At 36.3% G+C, this 24233-nt stretch overlaps 2 pseudogenes across 1 annotated transcript; both read left to right on the top strand.

Annotated features, from left to right (window-relative positions):
- Positions 1-4489: 4489 nt before the first annotated feature.
- On the top strand, positions 4490-6250 carry LOC116537247 (annotated as a pseudogene). The gene has a single exon (XR_004263042.1). The product of XR_004263042.1 is annotated as a keratin, type II cytoskeletal 8 pseudogene (transcript).
- A 529-nt stretch (positions 6251-6779) lies between these two features.
- LOC116537303 lies at positions 6780-24031 on the top strand (annotated as a pseudogene).
- Positions 24032-24233: the final 202 nt, after the last annotated feature.

The following is a 24233-nucleotide window of genomic DNA, read 5'->3' as shown; positions in this document are numbered from 1 at the left end:
TAGATACAGTTAGTTCTACTAGGGAGGAGCTCTATGCCATGAAAGGATGGATGGCACTTGAGTCACAACACTAACTCACCAATCTGCGGTGGTATTTTGAGGGTGGACCTCTCAGAAGACCAATCCAAGTAGTATCTATTGTTTTTTTCTAAATATCCAACTCAAAGGGAATTTACATTTCTTCCTTTAAATCATAGATCCATAGCTGTCATCACACTTGTTAAACAAGTTTCCTTTCAATTGTTCTTTGCTCTTTTGCCCAGCCCTTAAAATCTCAACTATCATTGTGGTTAGTACATTTACCAGAGAAGCACTGATCAGGACAAAAGAAGTGCAGAAGTTTTCTTTATCTTTATTAACTTCAACAGTCATTGTATCAGCACATTATGTATAGGTAAGTAGAGATTTGCCTGCCTAAAATTCTGACATCAATAGAATTAACACTGTCTCCCTCAACATGACTCCCATCCAAAGACTGCAGTCAAACAACTGAGTTTGGATAAGAAAGCTGTAGTTTTTCCACAGCATTTTGGATTTCCTGCATGGAAACAACCTTATCACATACACCTGTGTTTGGAATCTGTAGTTTTATGCAATGATTTGAAGAGTGCTTCAGAAAGGTGATATGCAGCTAAACATACTATGAATGAAAAATAATATGAATGTGTGACTGTTGTAGAGAGCAGGTAGCAGACAGAACATTTTCTTTTCTCATAAAACAAATGCTAAATTTTTGTTGATAATGATGAGGATTATGATTTCATTGTATTTGTTTAACAACTCTTGGCTTCTTAAGGCTTTCATGAATATTATATTGACTCTCACAGTAACATTGCTTCATAAGTATTCTCTGTTGAACCATATATAAATGCACATATTTTTACTTGTTAAATATACATGAGCCAGAATAGTATTATTATGTATTTATACATGCTATCTATTTTTAAAGTATCTAACTAGAAAAGTATCACGATAAATGAACAGTGATCATTAATGGCAAAATTTTGAGAATGTACATTTAGCTCACAAAAAGTTTTCATCTATATACATAAAATATAGCAAAATTAACTGAATCTAATTTATAATACTTAATGTTTGTTATATTTCACTTAATGTGAAGTATAAGTACATACCTGATACAAATATTTTTCTAAAATGTGTATTTTAAGTCAATAGTTGAACCCTTTAAGATATGTGTGCATGTGTTTATACATATATTCACAGTATCAGTATTCACGTGAAATTGTGATCTGACAGGGAACATTCACTGTGATAGAACATACCAAGAATTTTTTCTTGAGCTAAGTAAAAAGGTTTTTGTTGTATGATTATTTCTTTTTCATTATGGATGTTATTTTATTCATAACCTTGATGTTTTCTTTTAACCAACACTACTAATCTATCAGTAAAACAGTGATCAAACACATTCAAAAGTGGAAAAGAAACACCACGATTGTTTTGTTTTGTTTTGCCTGCCAGGTAGTCATCGCCTTTAAGCTGAGTGGATATTTTTTTCTTTAAGGCACCTCCTCATTTACTTTCATCATGTTGACACTTGTGAGATGTTCTAACCTGAAAGATTTCAAAGGATTAAGCCATTTTTTCGAATACGTCCTTGTTACCTGGGAAAGGTTCAAGCCTTAATAGAGTGATTAGCTTCTCAGAGTAAGGCATTAATCTGATTACACAGCAGAACATGATGGAATTTAGAAACATGGTTTACTTTGCATGCACATTTGAGAAGACCTTAGTGAACTTTAATAGTTAAGAGAAAGAAAAAAAATACCAGATGTGGAAATAGAGACTTCAAAACCCCATTTTATCAGTTTCAAATTTTTTCTTAAAGTTAGTCCTACCAAATAGAACGAGGAACATCTCAGAAGAAGGCAATGATTTAGATTTTTGCAAAGGAAGGATTAAGAAGTTTACATCCAGGTATTTTTTAATGGCAAGGCATAATTTATATTCTGTGGTCCCCTCCCAGTAATTCCTTATGAGATTTTCCAAAAGAATTTGTTGTATGGACTACCGGAAATTGGCTAATAGCTGAGTATTCGTCCTGCTTGAGAAGTCTCTTTGCCATTTTTTGGCAGCTATTTTTCTGTCATTGCTGTAACATCATTAGGTTACGAATTAAAGGTAGCTACAACCCAGAGAATCATCTTCGTTGTGCCAAGATATAACCGGTATGGAAAAGGGGATAGGGAATGAAAATATTACATCCTATAGCTATCCTAACAAAATAAATTTGAAAATTAGGAAATCATTTAAGTTTTTCCTTTTGAAACCATAGTATCTGGGTGAATTCTAAAACATCTTATTTAATTACATTTTAATGGATTTAAAGTTTTTTGGTTCTTATAGAATACAAGTTCTGAAAATAAACTGTAGAGATAAAAAAAAAATTTGCCCAAATCTATGCAAACACCTGTACTGAATTAAAAGTTTAATAATAAAACTAGCCAAAATAAGAAATGTACAAATGTATCCTCAATTAAAGAATGATTAAGGAAAGAAAGTAATTAGGAAGAGTTCACAGGAGACGGAAAAGTAAAAAAAAAAAAAAAAAAAAAGATGAGATTGGAGAACAAACCAGTGGGCAAGGTAGTTTTGGTAGAGCTGAATTCTTATGAGATAAGGTAGGTGTTGACCCATCATTAAAAGATCAACAGTATTTTAAATTTGACAATGAGAAAACAAATGCTTATTATTTAAAGGCTTTTGAGAGATATGAAAGAATGAAGCTGTGACATTCAGGCAGGGTATAAAAATATTGACATGAATTAGCCATCATTGGACTGAAAACAAATGTTTGCCTTGGAAAAAGAAACACTAATTTTGTCTAAATTTTAATACAACAAGCTCTCTCAGACACACTGATCCAGTTTCAGAGCCTTGATTCTCTTCTGTTTTTAGGTAACTCCTCAATTTGTACTTCCAAGTGTCAGTCCTCAGTTAATTAAGAGCTTGGCATCTCCAACTGTTTACTGAAAATTTTAATGCTCCTCAAACTCAAAATATGAAAAATTTACAACTTTTTTCTCCCCAAATTATCCCTTCTGATTTCATTTCATTCTCCCCTTCTTCTTGAGGTAAAATTTATAACATTAACATATGCTTACCCATTACCCATATAGTTAACTAATTATCAAATTCTTGCATATATTCTTCTCTTGTAAACTTTTCTGAATTCCTACTTTCTTTCTAACTATCATTACCCAGAATCCCATCACTCCATTCCCATGAATTAGAATAGGCTCTTTCCTTATTGGTTTTCTTTTATTTTTCTTCCTCCTTTCAACTATTATCATGCATACCATCTGCAATTTCATCTTCCCAAGCACTGCAAGTCCTCATGTTAGTCATTTCACAAGATAAAAGACAAAACTCTTTTGACTATCCCTGAAGGCTTTATATAACATGGATCCCTCTGATCTTCCCTCCAAAATGTAGTTGCCCTTGATCTCCCTTGCCTTTATTCATTCACTTATTCAACAAAAATTATCTTTAATACTAGGCACTATGTCATATCCTGGATATAAAAAATAACAAATAATAATGTGGTCTCAGACCACAATATCCTAAAAACTAAAGGCAAAAAGACCAAAATGTAAAAACAAAAAATACTATGAATGTAGGACATAATATGGTTGACTATGGGAGGCTACAATGAAAAGGATATGACAGAGCTGAGTGATAAAGTATACGTGGAAGTTCACCAGGTAGACTTGAGGTGAATTTTAGACAAAGGAATGGAGAGTGCAAGGGCATAGAGACATGAAAGGATCTTATGTGTCCATAGATCTGTAAATAGTTTGAAATGTCTAGAACACAGATTATTTGTTGGAGCGTGAGAAGAGATAGTGGAGGGGTTGGCCTAAGACAGGGACACATGCAGTTTATTTATAGAAATTTGAAGAACAGAGAGTTTGGAGCATAGATGAAGACAAGTTCAGAAATGTGGTGATGGAATTTGTAAATATTCTTTAGTGATGCCTTCCATTTCCTCAGTGGAATACGATGGTTATCAGCTAGGAGTGAGGATGAGGCAGATGGTGCTGGAGGTTTGAGGAGAAAAATGATACAAAATAATTTTCTAGGAGAATGGAAAAACATCAATAAAAGATGGATTTTTTAAAAAAAAGATCTTATTCTCCTGAAAGCATCAACCCAATTTATTTTTTCTATGATCCAGTGCACCATACACAGTACACCCAGATGCTACTTCTAATCTGAAAAAAGAAAAATTGAGAAAAAACCTGACAACCTGCCCTCATAAAGTCCTTCAGTATTTTACCATAAAGATAGTGCATAGCTTAGTAAGAATCTGCATTGCCAGGATTGTTAAAGTGCAAAACCCAGGCCCTTCTAGGAATTCAATTTCACTAGATCTGGAATAGGATTCCACAGTCTGCAGTTTAATAAGCACTTTGGGTTATTCTGATTAAGGTCAATCTCCAATTGCACTTGAGAGAACCTCAATACAGAAGCAGCTTCTCCGCTCCTTCTGGAATCTCTCCCTGGTTCAGCCCGCCTGCTTCCACTCCTGCCTCCACCATGTCCATCAGGGTGACCCAGAAGTCCTACAGGGTGTCCACCACTGGCCCCGTGGCCTTCAGCAGCCGCTCCTTCACGAGTGGGCCCAGTGCCCGCTCGAGCTCCTCGAGCTTCTCCCGCGTGAGCAGCGCTGGCTTCCGCGGTGGCCTGGGTGCAGGCTATGCGGGGGCCAGCGGCATAGGCCCGGGAGGCATCACCGCCGTCACCATCAACCAGAGCCTGCTGAACCCCATTAAGCTGGACATGGACCCCAACATCCAGGCCGTGCGTACCCAAGAGAAGGAGCAGATCAAGACCCTCAACAACAAGTTTGCTTCCTTCATCGACAAGGTGCAGTTCCTGGAGCAGCAGAACAAGATGCTGGAGACCAAGTGGAGCCTCCTGCAGCAGCAGAAAACGGCTCGGAGCAACATGGACAACATGTTTGAGAGCTACATCAACAACCTGAGGCGGCAGCTGGAGACTCTGGGCCAGGAGAAGCTGAAGCTGGAGGCGGAGCTTGGCAACATGCAGGGGCTGGTGGAGGACTTCAAGAACAAGTATGAGGAAGAGATCAATAAGCGTACAGAGATGGAGAATGAATTTGTCCTCATCAAGAATGATGTGGATGAAGCTTACATGAACAAGGTAGAGCTGGAGTCTCGCCTGGAAGGACTGACTGACAAGATCAACTTCCTCAGGCAGCTGTATGAAGAGGAGATCCGGGAGCTACAGTCCCAGATATCTCCGACACCTCTGTGGTGCTGTCCATGGACAACAGCCGCTCCTTGGACATGGACAGCAACATCGCTGAGGTCAAGGCGCAGTACGAGGAGATCGCCAACCGCAGCCGGGCTGAGGCGGAGAGCGTATACCAGATCAAGTATGAGGAGCTGCAGAAGCTGGCTGGGAAGCACGGGGATGACCTGCGGCGTACGAAGACTGAGATCTCCGAGATGAACCGGAACATCAGCCGGCTCCAGGCCGAGATTGAGGGCCTCAAAGGCCAGAGGGCTTCCCTGGAGGCTGCCATTATAGATGCTGAGCATCGCGGGGAGCAGGCACTCAAGGATGCTCGTGCCAAGCAGCAGCAGCTGGAGGAAGCCCTGCAGAAGGTCAAGCAGGACATGGCACAGCAGCAGCGTGACTACCAGGAGCTGATGAACGTCAAACTGGCCCTGGACATCGAGATCGCCACCTACCGCAAGCTACTGGAGGGCGAGGAGAGCCGGCTGGAGTCTGGGATGCAGAACATGAGTATCCACACGAAGACCACCAGCGGCTATGCAGGTGGTCTGAGCTCTGCCTATGGGGGCCTCACAAGCCCCGGCCTCAGCTACGGCCTGGGCTCCAGCTTTGGCTCTGGCGCGGGCTCCACCTTCAGCCGCATCAGCTCCACCAAGGCGGTGGTTGTGAAGAAGATTGAGACCCGCTATGGGAGGCTGGTGTCTGAGTCCTCTGACGTCCTGCCCAAGTGAACAGCTGCAACAGCCCCTCCCAGCCTGCCACTCCTGAGCCTGCCCCAGAGCCCGGGAGGGAGGTTGCTGTACAGGGGAGCACAGGGAATGGGAGACCCATCCGACGCTCAGCCCTAGCCCTCAGCCCACCCGCGGGAAGTTTACTGCCTGGGGACCCCCCTTACCCATGCCTCCAGCTGCAAAACAATTCAATTGGCTTTTTTTTTTTTTTTTTGGTCCAAAAAAAAATCTTAGCTTTCTCAGACAAAAAAAAAAAAAAAAAAAGAAGACAAAATCTCAACACCCTGTGTGGTATCAAGGGTACTTCTTGCTGCCACTTCTCTGTGTCAGTCAGAGTTTTCTAGGGAAACAGAACCAATAGAAGACATAGATACACACATATACATACATATAGCTATATAAAACCATACACATATAGATTTATTTTAAGGAATTGGCTCACACAATTGTATGGTTTGAAAGTCTGAAATACATAGGACAAGCTTCCAGACTGGAACTCAGGAAGGATTTTTATGTTATCATTTCAAGGCAGATTTTTTTCTTCTCCCAGAAACCTTCATTTTTGCTCTTACTGGTTGGATGAGGTTCACCCAATTATTAAAGGTAATCTTTACTTAAAGTCAACTGATTATAGGTCTTAGTTACAGCTATGGGATACCTTCACAGCAACATCTAAAGCAGTGTTCGACTAAAGAGCTCAGCACCACAGGCTAGCCAAAGCTAACACATAAAATTAGCCATCATACTCTCCAATGTCATCTTTGAATGATTTATGACTTACAGTTTGCCACAACAAAGTTGAACTGCCAGTCTTTCTTTAAGCACTGCATATTGTTCCCTCCTCCTAGATGGTTTCCCATGCCTTTTTTGTCTAGAAAACTCCCAAAGATCTTTATTTCAGCTTAGATTGAGGATCTCAATGAAAATTTTTGCCTAAACAAGACATAGTGAAAATACCTGACATTGTATATTCATCACGACATGCTTTTCTACAAAAGAGTTCTTTGAAACAGAGTAATAAACAAGCCAATAAGATAGGTAGATAGTGCTCTAACAGAGTAAAGCACTTCATATCTGTGCATATTCTCTGTATAAAATAAGGACATAATAAATAATTTAGGATCATGATCATACTTTAAAATATTACTATGTGCTTAGGCATAAACAACTTCTGAGCCATTTCCCTTCCCTTCCCTTCCCCACCCCTCTGACCTGACAAGATCTTCACTTATTGATACTCTGTTTCTACTTTTTGATCATGGGAGGGAGCAAGATGCCAAGTGTATAGATAATTTGAAACCAGCCATTATACTCCTAAATGTAACTTCATAACAGATTTAGAGAGGTTCAATCAAAACCTTTAAGGGAAGCTCATTTTTGTTAATCTTTGTCCCTTCCTCTCACTCTTCCTCACTCCACTCCCTCCCACTCTCCCTTTCTTCCTCGTTTCTTAAAATATCTTTTGCTACTACTGTCTCTGAATTGTAGAGCTTCTAGAGGTGAGCATGGGACAAGAAGTAAAGATTTAAAATGACTGTGTTTATTCTGATAGAGCTTTCACATTCATATCCTTTACTTGCAGACCAGTCATAGCTTCCCGTACATCTGTGCCACTATGGATGATTGCCCTTCTTGTGTCTGGGGTGTTGGCAATCTTTGGAATGACTATTGGTCCCTGGTTCATTTTCTGGCAGTAGGTTGGTAAATAAAGTATTTTTATTTATTTCATTTTATTGTAATCTTTATTTCAATTTCTACAAAAAATAAAAAAAATGGAAACAATGAATTACCTCTTTTTAAAATGACATCAGGAACCACAGATTGCAGAAATAAGCATTGTTAACATTTTAAAAACACTGTATTGCAGACATCTTTTTCACTATGAACAGGTTAAAAAAATGGATATTCATTCACAGACATTAATGCATAGATAGAAAGACTTTGGAAAACAGAAGAAAAGTTGGAGTCTTTTTTTTTTAATGCTATGTTTTAACTTTAGATATTACATCATTCATATCCTACTATGAAAGACAAGAAAATCATATATTTGTACTTTTCATTTTCCTCCCACACTTCTCATAGTTTGTTAGCAATGTTATTCTTATTACATTGTCAGCATTTATAACACATTGTTCTGGTCTGTAATAAAAGTTACTACAGTTGTTTAGTTTTGAATGTATATTTAGATGGAGCATATACTCACCATCAACTCTTTCTTCACAGCATTGCTATGCCTGGGTGTTTTTTTTTTTTTCCTCCAAAGTTAGATATACTCATAAATAATCAAATAACTATTCAGAGATTTTTTTGGTAAATAAAAATGCAGCCCCTCCTTCACTTCTCAGACACAACCACTTTCAACTCTTTGATTCTTACTATTACTATATTCTAATTTTTCAATTGTTGGCATCATCTGTTTACTTTCTACTATTGAAGAATGAAGATTCTGCACACTTTCATACCCTGGCAACATAGCAGTCATTTTGGAATTTCCCTTCAGCGGCATCCTGAGATGTACCTTCAACTATCTGTTGAGTCTGACACCCTAATGTCTGAATTCTATATTTCTTTATTATTATTGTATTCACTCAATTGTAGTGGAGTATATACTCCAGGAGCTTTCTGGGAAAGGGTTATGATGGGAAATGTACATTTTTGACAACTTGTGTACCTGAAAATGTTTTAATTATATCCTTAACCTTACTTAATAATATAGAATTGTAAGGTGAAAACAATTTTTCCTCTTCATTTTGATGGTAATGCTCTGTTGTCTTATTGCCTTCAAGGTTTCAGTCAAGAAGTCTGATGACATTTTGATCCTAGAATTTTTGAGTGAAATCTCTTCTACCCCTGTCCTTCATGTTCTGAAACCTCATTGGATTTTTTTCTTTGTCCACAGTATTTTGAAATTTCATCGTAATGTGACAGAGTATAGATCTTATTTTCATTGATTGTGCTGGCATTTAGTGGGCCATTTCAATCTGAAAATTAATATACTTCAGTTCCTGGAAACTTTCTTAGATTACATCTTTGATGATTTCCTGTCCATGGTCTCTTTTTGAAGCTCCTGTTACTTTGACAGTGAGATTCCTAAATGTGACTTCTAATTTTTTAATCTTTTCCATCATATTTTTCATTTCTTAGTCTTTTTAAAAAAATCACTTTCTTAATTTGCTCATGCTTACTTTCTAAACTTTCTATTGATTTTTTATTTATGCTATTATATATTTAAATTCTGAGATATCATTTAATTACCTAAATGTTCCTTTATATAACATCTTGATCTTATTTATTACAAACATCTTCTCTGAGGATAACAATGTTTACATTTTTTGCCTGAATACTCTCTTTTCCTTCCAAGGTTTTCTTTGGTTATTTTGGCCACATTTTCTATTACATACTTTTCTCAAATATATGTTGATCCTCTGGTGTCTGGTAATTTTTAAGATTGGGGATCAAAGACCTGACTGAAGGAAGGGCCTATTGCTGATGGTTTTTGTTATGGATGTTCTATCTGGTTAGATGTTTTGTTGAGATAACCGAAATTACCACTGTATTTATGTCTTTTCTCTTGGATTGGTCAGAATTCTTAGGGGAAAAATCTTCACTTCTTGTGCCTAAATATAGTATTTGCTGGTAGCTCTCTATAGTCAAGTTGGGAAGAGTCTAGCATAGAAGTTTTGAGTGTGGTACACCTGACCTCAACTATGTTTCGGTCTCCATGATCTGAAAACCTTAGCAGTTGGAGAAGACACTGGGAGCTAGTTGTTTCAACCAATTTTTCTGGTTTTAAGTTGACTTCTTCTATTCCTGCTTCCATGAGTACCTGGTACCATTTGAGCTGCTCCTTTACAGCAGCACATGCTTTTACTTTTCCCACTACAGTATAAGGGTATAGGTTTCTTGAGTCTGTTATGTGAATTACCACTCACCTGCCTCCTGCTTCCATAATTCTGTCATTGCCTCCTCTCCCATTATCATTGTCTTTGTGGGTTAACTTCTTTAAAACCCCAAACCAAACACTTTCCTATAATTTTAGTGGGATTTGGAGAAGAAACATGTATAGATGCATTTATTAAATTCATCATCTTTAAGTGAATATTCTTGGTTCTTGAGTTTCTTGTTATGACTAATCTTTAGGTTAGCTATATGTCTTCTTAAAGTCATTCCTTTAAGATTTTGAGCTGCTGAAATTCCTGAGATTTTACATGCATAACAATATATAAGCAAAAACTTATTTGTTTATGTTATCTTTTCCTTAGAACTTTGTAAACATTTCTTACTGTATTTTTGTCAATTTAGCGTTGTCAAAGAAAATATTCTGACCATTTCCTCTTTGTAAATGTAATTTGTTTTTTTTCTGCTTGAATAATCACAAGACTATTTATGCTTTAGATTCATCGAATCCAGTCAATCTTAGTATTGTGTCTATCCTTCAAATTTCCTTTGAACATATGGACCCTTAAAAGCTAACAATTTAAACTTCTTTGTTCAGTTCTTTTTTCAGAACCACCATTTATGCATTTGTTAGATCTCCTTTTTCACTCATGTTGTTTATTCCTTCAATAATTTTAGTTTCTCTTTTCAATTTTATTTATTTATTTATTTATCTTGAGATGGGGTCTCGCACTCCTGCCTGGACTGGAGTGCAATGGTGCCATCTTGGCTCACTGCAACCTCTGCTTCCTGGGTTCAAGTGATTCTTCTGCCTTTGTCTCCCAAGAAACTGAGATTACAGGTGCCTGCCACCACACCCAGCTAATTTTTTGTATTTTTAGTAAAGACGGGGTTTCACCATGTTGGCTAGGCTGGTCTTGAACTTCTAACCTCATAATTCACCTGCCTTGGCCTCCCAAAGTGCTGAGATTATAGGCCTGAGCCACCATGCCAGGCCTTCAATTTTATGTTATTTGTTTTGCTCAAGCCTGTCCTCATAAGATTTTTTTAAAAATCTGCATCTATTATTCCCAATGTGGCTTTTATCTCTGATAGTCTTATTTTCCTTTTTCATTCCTTTACTAAATTCTGCAGCTTACTTCTCTTCTTTGGTAAATGGTTGTATATTGTTTCGTTCTTTTGTATACTACATTTTTGAGATTGTTGTAATGAGCTGCTAACACAATTTTGTTCTCTTGTAATTCCTCTTCTAGTTTTTTAAATTTTTTTTCCTCCTTTTGGTTTTTTTCCCTCCAAGATCTACAAAGTTCCCTGCTGCATTATTTTTAACTATTATTCACTCTTTGGGGTTTGGGATAGATGTTTTCTAAAGAATACTGTAAGAAGTGGGCCTAGAGGGTGGATTATAGGCTGAGAGAGTTTTTTTTTAATTGACATGTACTAATTTTACATATTCATAAGGTTTAGATTGATATTTAGATATATGTATACAATGTGCAATGATCAAGTCAGGGTAATTAGCATATTCGTAACCTCAAAAATTATTCACTTATTTGTGTCAAAAACATTCAAATGTTTTCTTCCAGCTATTTGAAAATATATAATAAATTATTGTTAAATATAGTGATCCTACAGTGCTTTAGAAGACAAGAAATTATTCCTCCTGACAGTAATTTTGTATCTGTTAACACCCCTCTTCCTGTTCCCCTTCTCCTACACTTTCCAGCCTCTAGTAACCACTATTCTACTCTCTACATCTATGAGATAAAAGTTTTTAGCTTCTACATGTAAGTGAGAACATGCAGTACTTAGGGCTATTGCGAATAGTGCTGCGATAAACATGAGAGAAAAGATTTCTTTTTGACAAACTAATTTTCTTTTCTTTGGATATGTATATACCTAGTAGTAAGATTGCTGGACAATATAGTAATTCAATTTCTATCTTTTTGAGGAAACGTCATACCGCTTTCCATATTGGGTGTATTAATTTACAATCTCTACCAATATTGTATAAGAGCTCCCTTTTTTCTGCATCCTTGCCAGGATTTGTTGGTTTTGGTCTTTTTAGTAATATCCATTCTAACCAGGATAAAATTATATTTCACTGTGGTTTTGCTATGCATTTCCCTGATGGTTAATGATGTTGAACATTTTATTTTATTTGTTTATTTATTTATTTTTGAGACAGAATTTCACTCTTTTTTCCAGGCTGGAGTGAAGTGGCATGGTGTCGGCTCACTGCAACATCTGTCCCTCATATTCAAGTGATTCTCCTGCCTCAGCCTCCCCTGTAGCTGGGATCATAGATGACTGCCACCACTCCCAGCTAATTTTTGTAATTTTAGTAGAAATGGGGTTCACCATATTGGCCAGGCTCGTCCTGACCTCAGGTGATCCACTTGCCTTGGCCTCACAAAGTGCTAGGATCACAGGTGTAAGCCACCATACCCAGCCAAGCATTTAAAAAAAATAGACCCAATGTCCCTTTGTTTGTCTTCTTTTGGGAAATATCTATTCAGAACAACTGCCTGTTTTTAATTGGATTTCTTTTTCTGTTGAGTTGAATTCCTTGTATATTCCAGCTATTAAATATTAATCCGTTGTTGGATGAATAGTTTCTTTCTATTCTGCAGGTTGTCTCTTCACCCTATTGATAGTTTCCTTTGTTGTGCAGAAATTTTTTAGTTTAATATAATCCCATTCATCTGTATTTGCTTTTATTACCTGTGCTTTTGAAGTCTTATTCATAAAACATCTGCCCAGACCAATGTCTTAGGGCATTTCCTCTATGTTTTCTTCTGGTAGTTTTATAGTTCTGGGTCTTACATTTAAGTCTGTGACTTACAAGTTATCTTGATTTGATAGTGTCATTCTTTTATATGTGGATATCCAGTTTCCCCAGCACCATTTATTGAAAAGATTGTCCTTTCCCCAGTGTATTTTATTGTTGCCTTTGTCAAAAATCAGATAGTTGTAAATAGGTACCACACTATTTTGGTCACTGTAGTTTTGTAGTATATGTTGAAGTCAGGTAGTGTGATACCTCCAGCTTTGTTCTTTTCGCTCAGGATTGCTTTGGCTATTTGGGGTCTTTTGTGGTTTCATAGCAATGTTAGGAATTTTTTTCTCTATTTCTTTGAAAAAACTCATTGGTATTTTCATAGGAGTTGCATCCAATCTGTAGATTGCTTTCAGTAGTATGGTAATTTTTTTTAAGTGAAATCAATATTTATTTATTTGTACACCGGGCACCTTAGAACAGAGTTTGAGAATAGTTACAAGAAGAACGTATTTAAAACAGGAAAGCTGCAACAACTGTTTTGGAAGAGAAAATTTAGAGACTCTTTTAAATAACAGGACAGTTAATTGTATTCAAATGTGGGCACCAGATAGTCTGACTACCTTATTTGGCTTTGCTTTTCACCAGTGGCCAGGGTAAGAAAATACTGTGATGAATTATGAAACATTCATTGCTACTCAAAGGGGGCCTCTTTCTGGTCTAGAAAAGCAGCTTTTCCGCAGATAAATTCTAAGAGGAATTTGTTGCCTGGACTCCTATGTAGTGAGTGATAGATGACTCATGGGTAATAACAGGGTAGTATAATCATTTTAACAATATTAATTATTCCATTCCATGAACATGTGATGTTTTTTAATGCTTTTGAGTGTCTCCTATTTTTTTCATCAGTATTCTGTAGTTTTCTTTATAGAGATCTTTCACCTCCTTGGTTAAATTCATTTGTAGGTGTCTCATTTTCTGTAGCTATTGGAATTGGGATTCTTCTCTCTATTTTCTTTTCAACTAGTTTGTCATTGATGTATAAAAATGCTACTGATTTTTATATGTTGATTTTTAATTCTGAAACTTAGTTGAGTTCATTTATCAGTTATAAGAATGTTTTTGTTAAGTCTTTAGGTTTTTTTAAATATAAGATTATGTCACCTGTAAACAGGGACAATTTGACTTTCTCCTTTCTAATTATGGACGTTTCTTCCCTCATCGCTCTGCCTAGGACTTCCAGACTGAGGGAGTCTACAGTTTATATCTTCATCTACTATCACAGCCATTCTCTCATCTTACTGTTGTTTCCTTTAATCCCAGGGTTCATTTACTTTCATTTTTTAAGAGGTAAGAAGCTGGGGTGGCCCTGAAAAAAAATCTCCCTAATTTGCAGACTCTTTGAATTATGATATAATAATTTCTGATGTTCCTTCTTTCTTTTCCCTAGCTTATCTTCAACAAGTTGCCTTAGCTGGAAGATTGGATCATATACAATAAAAATGTCACAACTGTATGATTTCACTTTCATTATTACTTTTGTCACTTTGCAGTGTTACAATGGGCCTTTAAAAAATACTCCTGTTTTTGTCTAAGCCCTGAAGTCTTAATACTCAATCATTGAGAACTTTTAGAGAAGTGTGTGTCTAGCTTAATTTGTGATATGATTCTGTTGTATATAATCTCTCACTTTCGGGTATATTTCACAATTTAGAGCACATTTACTTCACATTATAAAATCTGAAGTTGTAAGTTGTAGCTGCATTGTTTGTTTGTTTCCTTAGAACAGAGCCCACTATTCTTACCTTTTGTTCTTTTTCTGGGCTTAGAGGTATGAAAATGTAGTACTTTTACTCTGTCAGATTTAGATAGAAGACCTCTCATAATTTATGCTTAAACCCTGATATTGTAGCCAGAGCACTCAGGAAAAAAGTGTGAGAGTGTGTGTGTGTGTGTGTGTGTGTGTGTGTTTTAGGTTTTCTTTCCAGAAATAGGTTTTAAATAATTAAGTTATAGAAAAGTTATAGAATGATTTCCTTTTTTTTTTCTGCTCCATCATCCATCTTTCTCAATTCATATTGGGATTTAAACTACTTATATAGACAGAAATGTTAATCATATGTTACAAGTATGCCTTGTAGACATCCCATTCCCAGAGGTTATTTTTATCTCATTAGGTATCAACTAAGCACAACGGCTGTATTCACAGTGACCTCGGTATAGTTAGTGAGCAATCTCAGTGTCCCATTAAGACTGCTACACAGAATTAAATCAATTAATTTAATTCTGTGTAGCAGTCTTAATGGGACATTGGGGTATTCAAGAGTTGATTTTCATGTTCTAGGGTATGTTTTCTTTATCTAAATTGCCATAGACATTAAATAATCAGCTTATTCACTCACTCTTGGAAAAGAACTCCATTCAGTTGTAATCAAACCAATCCATATTCTGCCAATCTATTAATTAATTCAATCCTGTATTAATTAAGGAATATTCATGGCTGTTGAACATTGTAATAGGTAGAAATAATTAGGAATCCAAATAAAGAACTGAATGATGCATTGTGAAGAATGAATTATGAGCGACAAGCTACATCGTTTCAAGGTCTAATTTTTGCTAGTTATAAAAAATCTAGTGCATAAACCTAGTTTCAAGATCTAATTTTTACTACTTATAAAATTCCTAGTAAACCTCTGTTATAAAGCTTTATCAGTTTATCTCTATAGTAAAAGATCTGTGACTCACAGAAAAGCTAACAGAAATTAACAATATTCCTTGATAAATCATTCATAATCAACCCATTTTCAGCATTTTATTTAGAACTTTCTGACTTCTTTTACCATCAACTTCACTATAAAATATTTTCACATTTATGGTGATAATATATTTAATCATATTGTCTTCTTTTCTGCATTCACATAGAACTTTCAATTGAAAAATAAACTTTGCCGTTTAATCATATCTTATTAATACCTCATTTAATGATTTCATCCATATCGTCTCTTACACAATATGATCTTCAAAGGCAATAATCATATTGTAAAATAATATTAATCTTTATTTAGTTCATATTATATGCTAGGCACTCTTCTAGCATATTCCTAAATGTTTAATATCTATCATAGTGGAGATAATAGGTGTCATATGTCAAGTACCTTAGTATCTATGAAAATTTAGGAAGGAAATGTAATAACTTAAGTGTGGGCTTTGGAGTCAGACAAATTGAACTTTGATCCTTGGCTCTTCTTAGTAGCTATATAATTTTGGGTAAATTACTTAGTCTTTCTGAGGCTACACTTCCCCTGAAAGATTAATATAGTTCATAAAGTTTTTCTAAAGTATCTTTGCATAAAAGATACTTACATGGTAACTATTTTTATTCATAATCTGATAATTGATTACTATAGACAGAAATCTCTTTATAGTATAAATTCCTGTCTCAACCAATATGTTAGTGTCTGAACTTTATATCTTCATCTATTCTCTCAAACATTCTCTTATCTCTATCTATATATACATATATGTATATATATATGTGTGTGTATATATATATATCTCAGACAAAGTTCAGACAGAGTAACATATTGATTGAGACAGGAATCTATCTATCTATCTATCTATCTATCCTATTATTGGTCCTAAAAACACAATGCCTATATGATCTAATCAACTGTACCTAAATAATTCACAAGAGTTTATCAATGTTTAATATGAGCACAATACATACTAGTTGTTATTACTATGTAATCTATATCTGGATTTGAAGTTTATTTAATTTAAATAATTCTTGGATCTTTTCTTGATCTCACAGCAAACAGGATCTACTTCTACCAAGGTAGCTTTAAAGTGCTGGATATCCCATATAATAGAAATTATGAAAGGGAGACATCACCAGAAAATAACTATCTTAGCAAAATTCTTGAGAATAGGTAAGTTAGTATTTTTCTATATTTGTTTCATTGTTAATTCTCTGAAATATAAATATTGGAATTTGATATTTGACTCTATTTTCTCTCTTAACAGATGGTTGATGCATTTCAAAGTTCTAGCATTTACAGACAATAGGTCTCTTCTCGAGTCATCACACTGGTGTAAGTAACTAACATTAACCATCAGAAAAAAGATCAACTCATTATACATAGCACTAAACTTCAAATTTCTCTGTAAAAAGAGTCTATTAATATGTTATAGTCCTTAGCCAATAAGCTATGAATACCAAGCATTATTACAAATAACAGATGAATTTTTCAATGTAAAACCGAAGCAAAGATTGGGCTATATAGTTGAGTTCACTAGATGTACTGCCAATACATTAATCCTCAAATTACAAATGTTTCATCCTTTTGGTTTCCTAAATATCTATGTCCAGAAAACATTAGATAGTCCCATAGACCAATGTTTGATGCTCTAACATTTTTAGTTAGCAGTAGCAAAAGTATAGATCCTGATTTCTCTTATCCTGTGACTTGCCAGTCAGATGAACACTTAGTGGAAATACGCCTAGAATTCTTAGTAGATACTGGGTAGGAGACAGCCTATCTACACTAGGCTTCACGATCAAGAAAAACCTTCTAGTCACCATAATAAGAAGTAAAATAGCTATGCTGTGTTCCCTGCATGTGGTTTTGGAGTGGCATGGACTGGCCCAGGTAGCCATAGAATAGGATTTAGACAACCTGAGCATAGCCTTTGTGATTTATTAGCCCTACAGTTTTTGGCAAGTTACTGTACCATTTTGAGTCTGTTCCTCTATCTCAATATATGTTAATAATAATACTTGCTTTGCCTCACTCACAGAACTGTATTCAGGATAGATAAGAAAATATACGTGGAAAAACTTGTAAATAAACACATTTCAGATGAAGGCAATTATTGCTTTTACTTCCATCAGTGCCACAGGATTATGTGTGCTCTTCTTCCCTGCTCCTGGGACTACTGGAATTGTAGAAAAGATTAAGCTCTCAACTAGCATTAACATTGGAGGTCAATTTTGGTACTGAACATAAATGTGAGACTAGAGTTGAAGGGCCCAGATATTTCTCAGAGATGACTGCAACCACAAGAGATGTCTGTTTTGTTTTCCCATGCATGCAAATTCAAATAACTATAAACAGCATGGACCAAAAGGAAGTCCTGAAGAGGCCACAGGACAGAGCTTTTCACTTTGGCATACACTGCTATAATAATCAAATATAATAATCAAACTTATATGACCTGAGTGCTTCCCAGGAATTGTTATTGATTTATGTGACAAAAATGTTGAGCATCCCTGAGGGAGTCCCAAAGCACAATAATGCCACTTCAGACACAAGCCTCAGGACTTCGTAACAATTCCTACATGTCTGCTGGCTAGCTAGCTCCTCAGGCTGGCTGCCCTTTTCTCGATTCCAGACACACCCTTCCTAAAAACCACAGTCAGATTAATCTTCCTCAAACACAGTATAACTCAACAACTTTCCATCACTGCTACCCCTTTGCTAGCATTAAAGATCCTTCCTGGTTGAGCTCAGTCTCCTACACACTGCTGTTACTTTATGAGTGGGCATAAGGTGACAGTGTGCAGCATACAGACAGCTCTGTAAAGAGCCCAGGTCATACAGTCAGCTGGACTAAATCTAAATTCTAGTGTAGTATGTACTTACTCTTGAATACATTATGTAACTTCTCAGAGCCTCAATTTTTCCTTGTCTATAACATGAAGATGACACCTATGCAACAGGATTATTGTGGAGACTAAGGGTGCTAATAAATGCAATAACAAAGTATATAGTCTATGTAATACAAAGTGCATTGGAATATAGCAGATGCCCAATAGATGCTAATTAATATTATTGCCATAAGTTATTCTGGAGAAATATTCTCTCTTATCTCTGATTTATGCAATTTTCTGGTTGATAATGAAGTAGAAACAAAAATACATTAAGGGTCAGTGTGTATGTCACCTCCTCCATGCAAATTTCTCTGATATTTTGTGTAAAAAATGACTTAACCTTCCTAGGAATATCTCCACATAAATGTATTATTGCTTCTACCTCATTTATTATAGTAATTTGTACATATGTCTTATCTCCCCTAAAAATCTACAATGTCCTTGAGGGTAGAAGCTATGTCTTAGTCACTCTTGCACCTTGCATCACTTAATAGTACCCAGTTCAGTTGCCTGTCTATAGTAGTTGCTCAACAAGTGATTGATGAATATATTAATAAATCATCCTAGTTCTTAGGTGATACTTTTACGCCATGCCTCAGGCAACTCCTGTTTTTCTTTTTTGTTTTTTTTTTTGTTTGTTTTGAGTTGGAGTTTTGTTCATGTTGCCCAGGCTGGCATGCAGTGGCATGGTCTTGACTCACTGCAACCTCCGCCTCCCAGGTTCAAGCGATTCTCCTGCCTCAGCCTCCTGAGTAGCTGGGATTACAGGTACACACCACCACGCCCAGCTAATTTTTTTTATTTTTAGTAGAGATGGGGTTTCACCTTGTTGGCCTGGCTGATCTTGAACTCCTGAACTCAGGTGATCTGCCCGAGTTGGGATTACAGGCACAAGCCATCTGGCCTCCCTTTTTTAGATTCATGTAACTGCTTGTCCTCTAAATTGAATAATACAGCTGCATGCATGCTGTCTCAAGCAAATATAGGAAGAAGATGGATGGTCCTGTGCTCAACCTAAAGGTACTCCACAAACCCATAAAAAAAGAAACCAAGATATGAAAGATCAGACAATGGGGAAGGAAATGCTGTTTTCAGTAATATATAAAAGCTTTATGTTGTTTCCAGTCCTGATAACAACAGCGTGACAGCACATATATGGCTGGTATTCAAGGGTCCCAGATCAATGAAAGAAAACACAAGAAAAAGAATTGAAAGTATTTTACATCAGATGCTGAAGAACCACTCAGGATCCTTGACTACAGATTCCAATTCTCTGAGGCTTATCGGTAAGGTAATGTTGGGAATGGTGTTACTTTCATCATTTTACCCTAGCATATGTCACAAATATCAGACAGAAAACTGATCTTCAAATTTTTAAGTGAATGTCACTGTTTTACATCAGAGCAATTATTTCTGTTTTTCACTATTAAAAGCAGAATCAAATTGCAATAATACCAAACTTTTTGTTTCGGGGTGAGGGCAGGCTGCTTTTCATTCTAAAGCAGATATTAATACTTTTAACGGTCCTTATAAGTACTGATGTGTCTCGCTAATCTTTAAAAAATCTCCTATAAATTTCAAAAACAGCATTGGCTCCACCATTATAAGACAGGTCACTTTTTAAAAGTTATTTTTTGTATACTGATAGGAATTAGGTTTACTTATAGGGAATCCCTTTTCTTCTAAGAAAGATACTCACGGTTTTCCACTGTAGATGATGTAGAATACAATTTTAATTAAATAAGAAAGAATTCTCTCATGCAGAACCATGAAGATGGCACCTCATATCATAGTTTCATTTATAATAAAAACAACTCCAGCAAACCACTGTTCTCCCCTTTGTGTTAACACTTTTTCTTAAAATTCCAAATTATTTATGAACGCTTTTGCCCTGCTGGGCCTACCATCTTAATCCATTGCCCCAAGGTCTGTGGTGCTAGTTTTTAAATTTACTATGAATTTTTTGTTCTATTTCAGAAATCAGTAAGGTCAATGCTGTAAAAATTATCAACAACTGTAAGTTCAGATACTTTTTAATTAAATTTATGAGATAATCTAAAGCATAGCAGTTTTTGTTACTATTGGTCAGGCACAGTTTTAAGTGTTTTACACATACAGTAATTCATTTAATCTTTGTAACCATCCTGCATATGGGTGATTGTCATTCCATTTTTGAGATGGGGAAACTGAAACACAAAGGAGTGAAATAATTGTCTAAATTCATCCAGCTTGTGAATGGTGAGGCCAGAATTCAAACTCAAGGAGTCTGGTTGCAGAGCATGGACTTAACTATAACTTTATCTGCCTTCCACAGCTCACACATTCTCTAAGTGCTGGTGTCTTGGAGACAGTATGCTGGGTATGCAAGCAATCCACTGGCTGCTAGTGATTCCTGTACAGATTACACTGTACCTATCAGCACAAGATATTGTCAGCTATAACCATACAAAGCCAACTCAGCTCACTCTCTGCTTTGTAATCAAACATTATTTTCCTATTCTTAATGAAGCAAAACTGACTTTTTCTGACAGGCTGTGGGAGACGAACCAGGATGTCACCTATATTTGATCGAGTCAGGGGAGGTTCCACTGCTCAGGAAGGAGAATGGCCATGGCAAGCAAGCCTTAAAATGAATGGGCAACACGACTGTGGAGCACCACTGATCAGTGAAGAATACTCGGTGACTGCGGCTGACTGTTTTAAAGTGTAGGTTCATCATGTTGCCCAAGGCTATGGAAACTGAAGGCTTTGAGGGAAGTTCCAGTTTGCACCTGTTATCCCGGTTTAAATGTTAGCAGCACTCCCTTTCATTCTCAAAAGTGTCCTGGTTTGGAAGACAAATTACATGGTAAGCCTATCTAAGGTTTTCCTACTTTACCAGCCAAAATAGGAAGAATCATTCACTCTTGACAGTGCATTTTTTTCTTCACATGATACTTACCTCTCATTACTTTATACTATAGACATCCTAAACTACTTGTAGTTGCTGAAACACATTCTATTTCATACCTATCTTCCTCTCTGCACATGCCCATCCCCATCTCCTCGTCTTTAGGCAAATAGGACTTAGTCCCATAGTCTTATCCAAAATGCTATTTTTCCTAAGAAATCGTCCATTCCCTTAAGAATACAGATTTATGTCCTCCTGTTTTGCAGTCCCACTAACTATATACGCCACTATTTAACATATAACAACTGCTAGTGTTTACACCTCTCTTTCACTAGATTTAAACTTTTTGATGGCATGGCCATTTATTTTTATTCTATACACCCATTGCTTTACATATTGTATGGTGTAGAAACTCAAGATTTTTTGAATGAGCTAAAAAATCAGATTATATCATTGCTAATGAACTACAGAGTAAGGAAATATTTATGCAAAGAGAATAGTTAGATGCAGAATGTATTTCTATTATCTTGAAATAAATACAGAAAAATGATTTTTGTTTCTTTAGGACAAAAAATTCAAAAAACTACACTATCAGCTTTGGCACGAAAGTAACTTTTCCCTATATGCAACATGATATTCAACAAATCATTATTTATGAGGACTACATCCAGGATGACCATCATGATGATATTGCACTTATACTGCTCACTAGAAAAGTTTTATTTAAGAATGATGTACATCGAGTTTGTCTTCCTGAAGCCACACAGATTTTTCCACCTGGTGAAGGAGTTGTTGTTACAGGATGGGGAAGACTTTAATGGTAAGATCGGTGAAAACTTAACATACCATGTAAGGTAGAGAAGAAATATGAAAATCGTAATCTAGGTGTAGAGTCAAAGGCACCATTTAACTCCAGATGCTGAGTACTCCCAGACAATCTCTTAGGGAATAGTGTATATGGAGTTACGACTTTGCAAACTGCCAGGGTTTCAAATGTTCCAAGGAAACCAATTTGGTTGTAGAACCTCCCTAACCTTGAAAAGCCAACTGAGAAAGCTCTGGTCCAAAGATGTGGGAAGAGAGATAAAGAGACAGGTAAGGTTAGAAAGAGATTTCAAATTATAATTTGAATATTTCTTTTTTATCAGTTTGAGTGAGAAAAGTGAGTGGGCTTTTTCATTCTAAAAGTATGCAACAGTCTAATATAAGTCTTAAGTAACAGAGGATAAAGCAAGTCATCCAGCTCTTTCAGCTTGTTTGCTGATCATATTTACTACCTTTAGGTAAATACCCAGTGTTCCTTCAGAAAGCACCTGTGAAGATTATTGATACAAACACTTGTAATGCTAAAGAAGCCTATCATGGTAAGGTACAGGACACAATGCTATGTGCTGGGTACATGGAAGGAAATGTTGATGCCTGCCAGGTAATTCTGGCCATTGTTTACATTGACTGATAGTATGTAAATAACTGCTCTTACTTTATGAAAATCATCAATATGAAGACAATTCTATACTTCAATTAATTTGCACTTTTCCAATCCTGTCAAAGTCTCTCAGCTTTGGCACTAAAGTAATTCTTCCCTACATGCAACATATGTTATTAAGTGTTTAACAAACATTTATACTGGATTTATTCTGAGTCAAACACTGTTCTAAGTCCTCTACAAATATTGATTCATTTAATTATCATTACACCCTTATGATGTAGGTAATACCAGTATTCTCATTTTATAGATGAGGAAATTGAGGCAGAGGAAATTTTAGTAATTTGCACATCATACACACAGTAAGTGGCAGAACTGGCATATAAGCCGAGACTGTCTAGCACCACAGTCAAGACGCCTAGCTACATTTCAATAAATAATCAGTCTCAGGATTTTTTCAGTTACTTTCGACCCGTTCTGAAATTCCTCTCATTTTCTTACCCCCTTATGGTTAGAGTTCTGATACTTTTCTCAGATAGGAAGTCCTATATTCCAAGTATATTCATATGTCTTCCAAAGCTTTGTCATGAAATTAAAGCTTGTAACTTATTAAATCATATCTTCTGTGCAGTGGCTCATGCCTGAAATCCAAGCAATTTGGGAAGCCAAGGCAGGAGGACTGTTTGATATGAGGAGTTCGAGACCAGCTTAGGCATCACAATGAGACCTCATCTCTACAGAAAAATATAAAAATTAGTTAGCTCAGTGTGATGGCATGCCCATAGTCCTAGCTACTGAGGAGGCTAGGTGGGTAGATTGCTTGAGCTGAGTTCCAGGCTGCAGTGAGCTATGATCATGCCACCACACTCCAGGTTGGGAGACAGAGTGAGACCCTGTCTCCAAAATATAAATAAATTTTGAAAATTAATCACACCTTCCAGTTTCAGGTAAACCCCAGAGTCCTAGGGAAGGAATTCTACTAGTCACAGTTGAAGTTAATGGTGGCACAGGGATTTATACTGCAGGTTAAATGCTAAACTTACAAACTTTATCTAGAGTTATAATCTGGTGTAAATGAAGTACCTGAAAGGAAATTCTCACAATGATAAATATCCTTTGTTTTATTCAGGGCGACTCTGGAGGACCACTAGTTCATCCTAATTCTCGAAATATTTGGTACCTTGTTGGAGTAGTGAGCTGGCGAAGGAATGAATGTGGTGCAATCAATAGTCCAGGGGTCTACATGTGACAGACCACCTACCGCAACTGGATTGCCTCTAAGACTGGTATCAAGAGAAAAGACTCTCCCAGGAACTATTGTAGGTCATTTTTGCCTGTTACTTCTAAGCCTTGTTTAACATGCATTTTAAATTAGTGTGTACAGTGGCTGTTTTGAAATAACTGCCATCCTGAAGGAATATTTATGAGCTTCTAAGCCAACTCAACAAGACAAAACAAGACATTTCAGGTTTGGTCCAGAAAGGCCTAAACAAAGAAAGTGTTCACATCAAAAACAGACTATTATAATATAAATTATTTTTTCTATTTCATTAACTCACATGATGGCTATCTCACCA

This window comes from Sapajus apella, unplaced genomic scaffold (genome assembly GCF_009761245.1).
Source record: "Sapajus apella isolate SASKATOON/1434 unplaced genomic scaffold, GSC_monkey_1.0 scaffold108, whole genome shotgun sequence".
NCBI lineage: Eukaryota > Metazoa > Chordata > Mammalia > Primates > Cebidae > Sapajus > Sapajus apella.
Note: the sequence above shows the minus strand (reverse complement) of the source record. Positions and strands in the feature narration are given on the sequence as shown.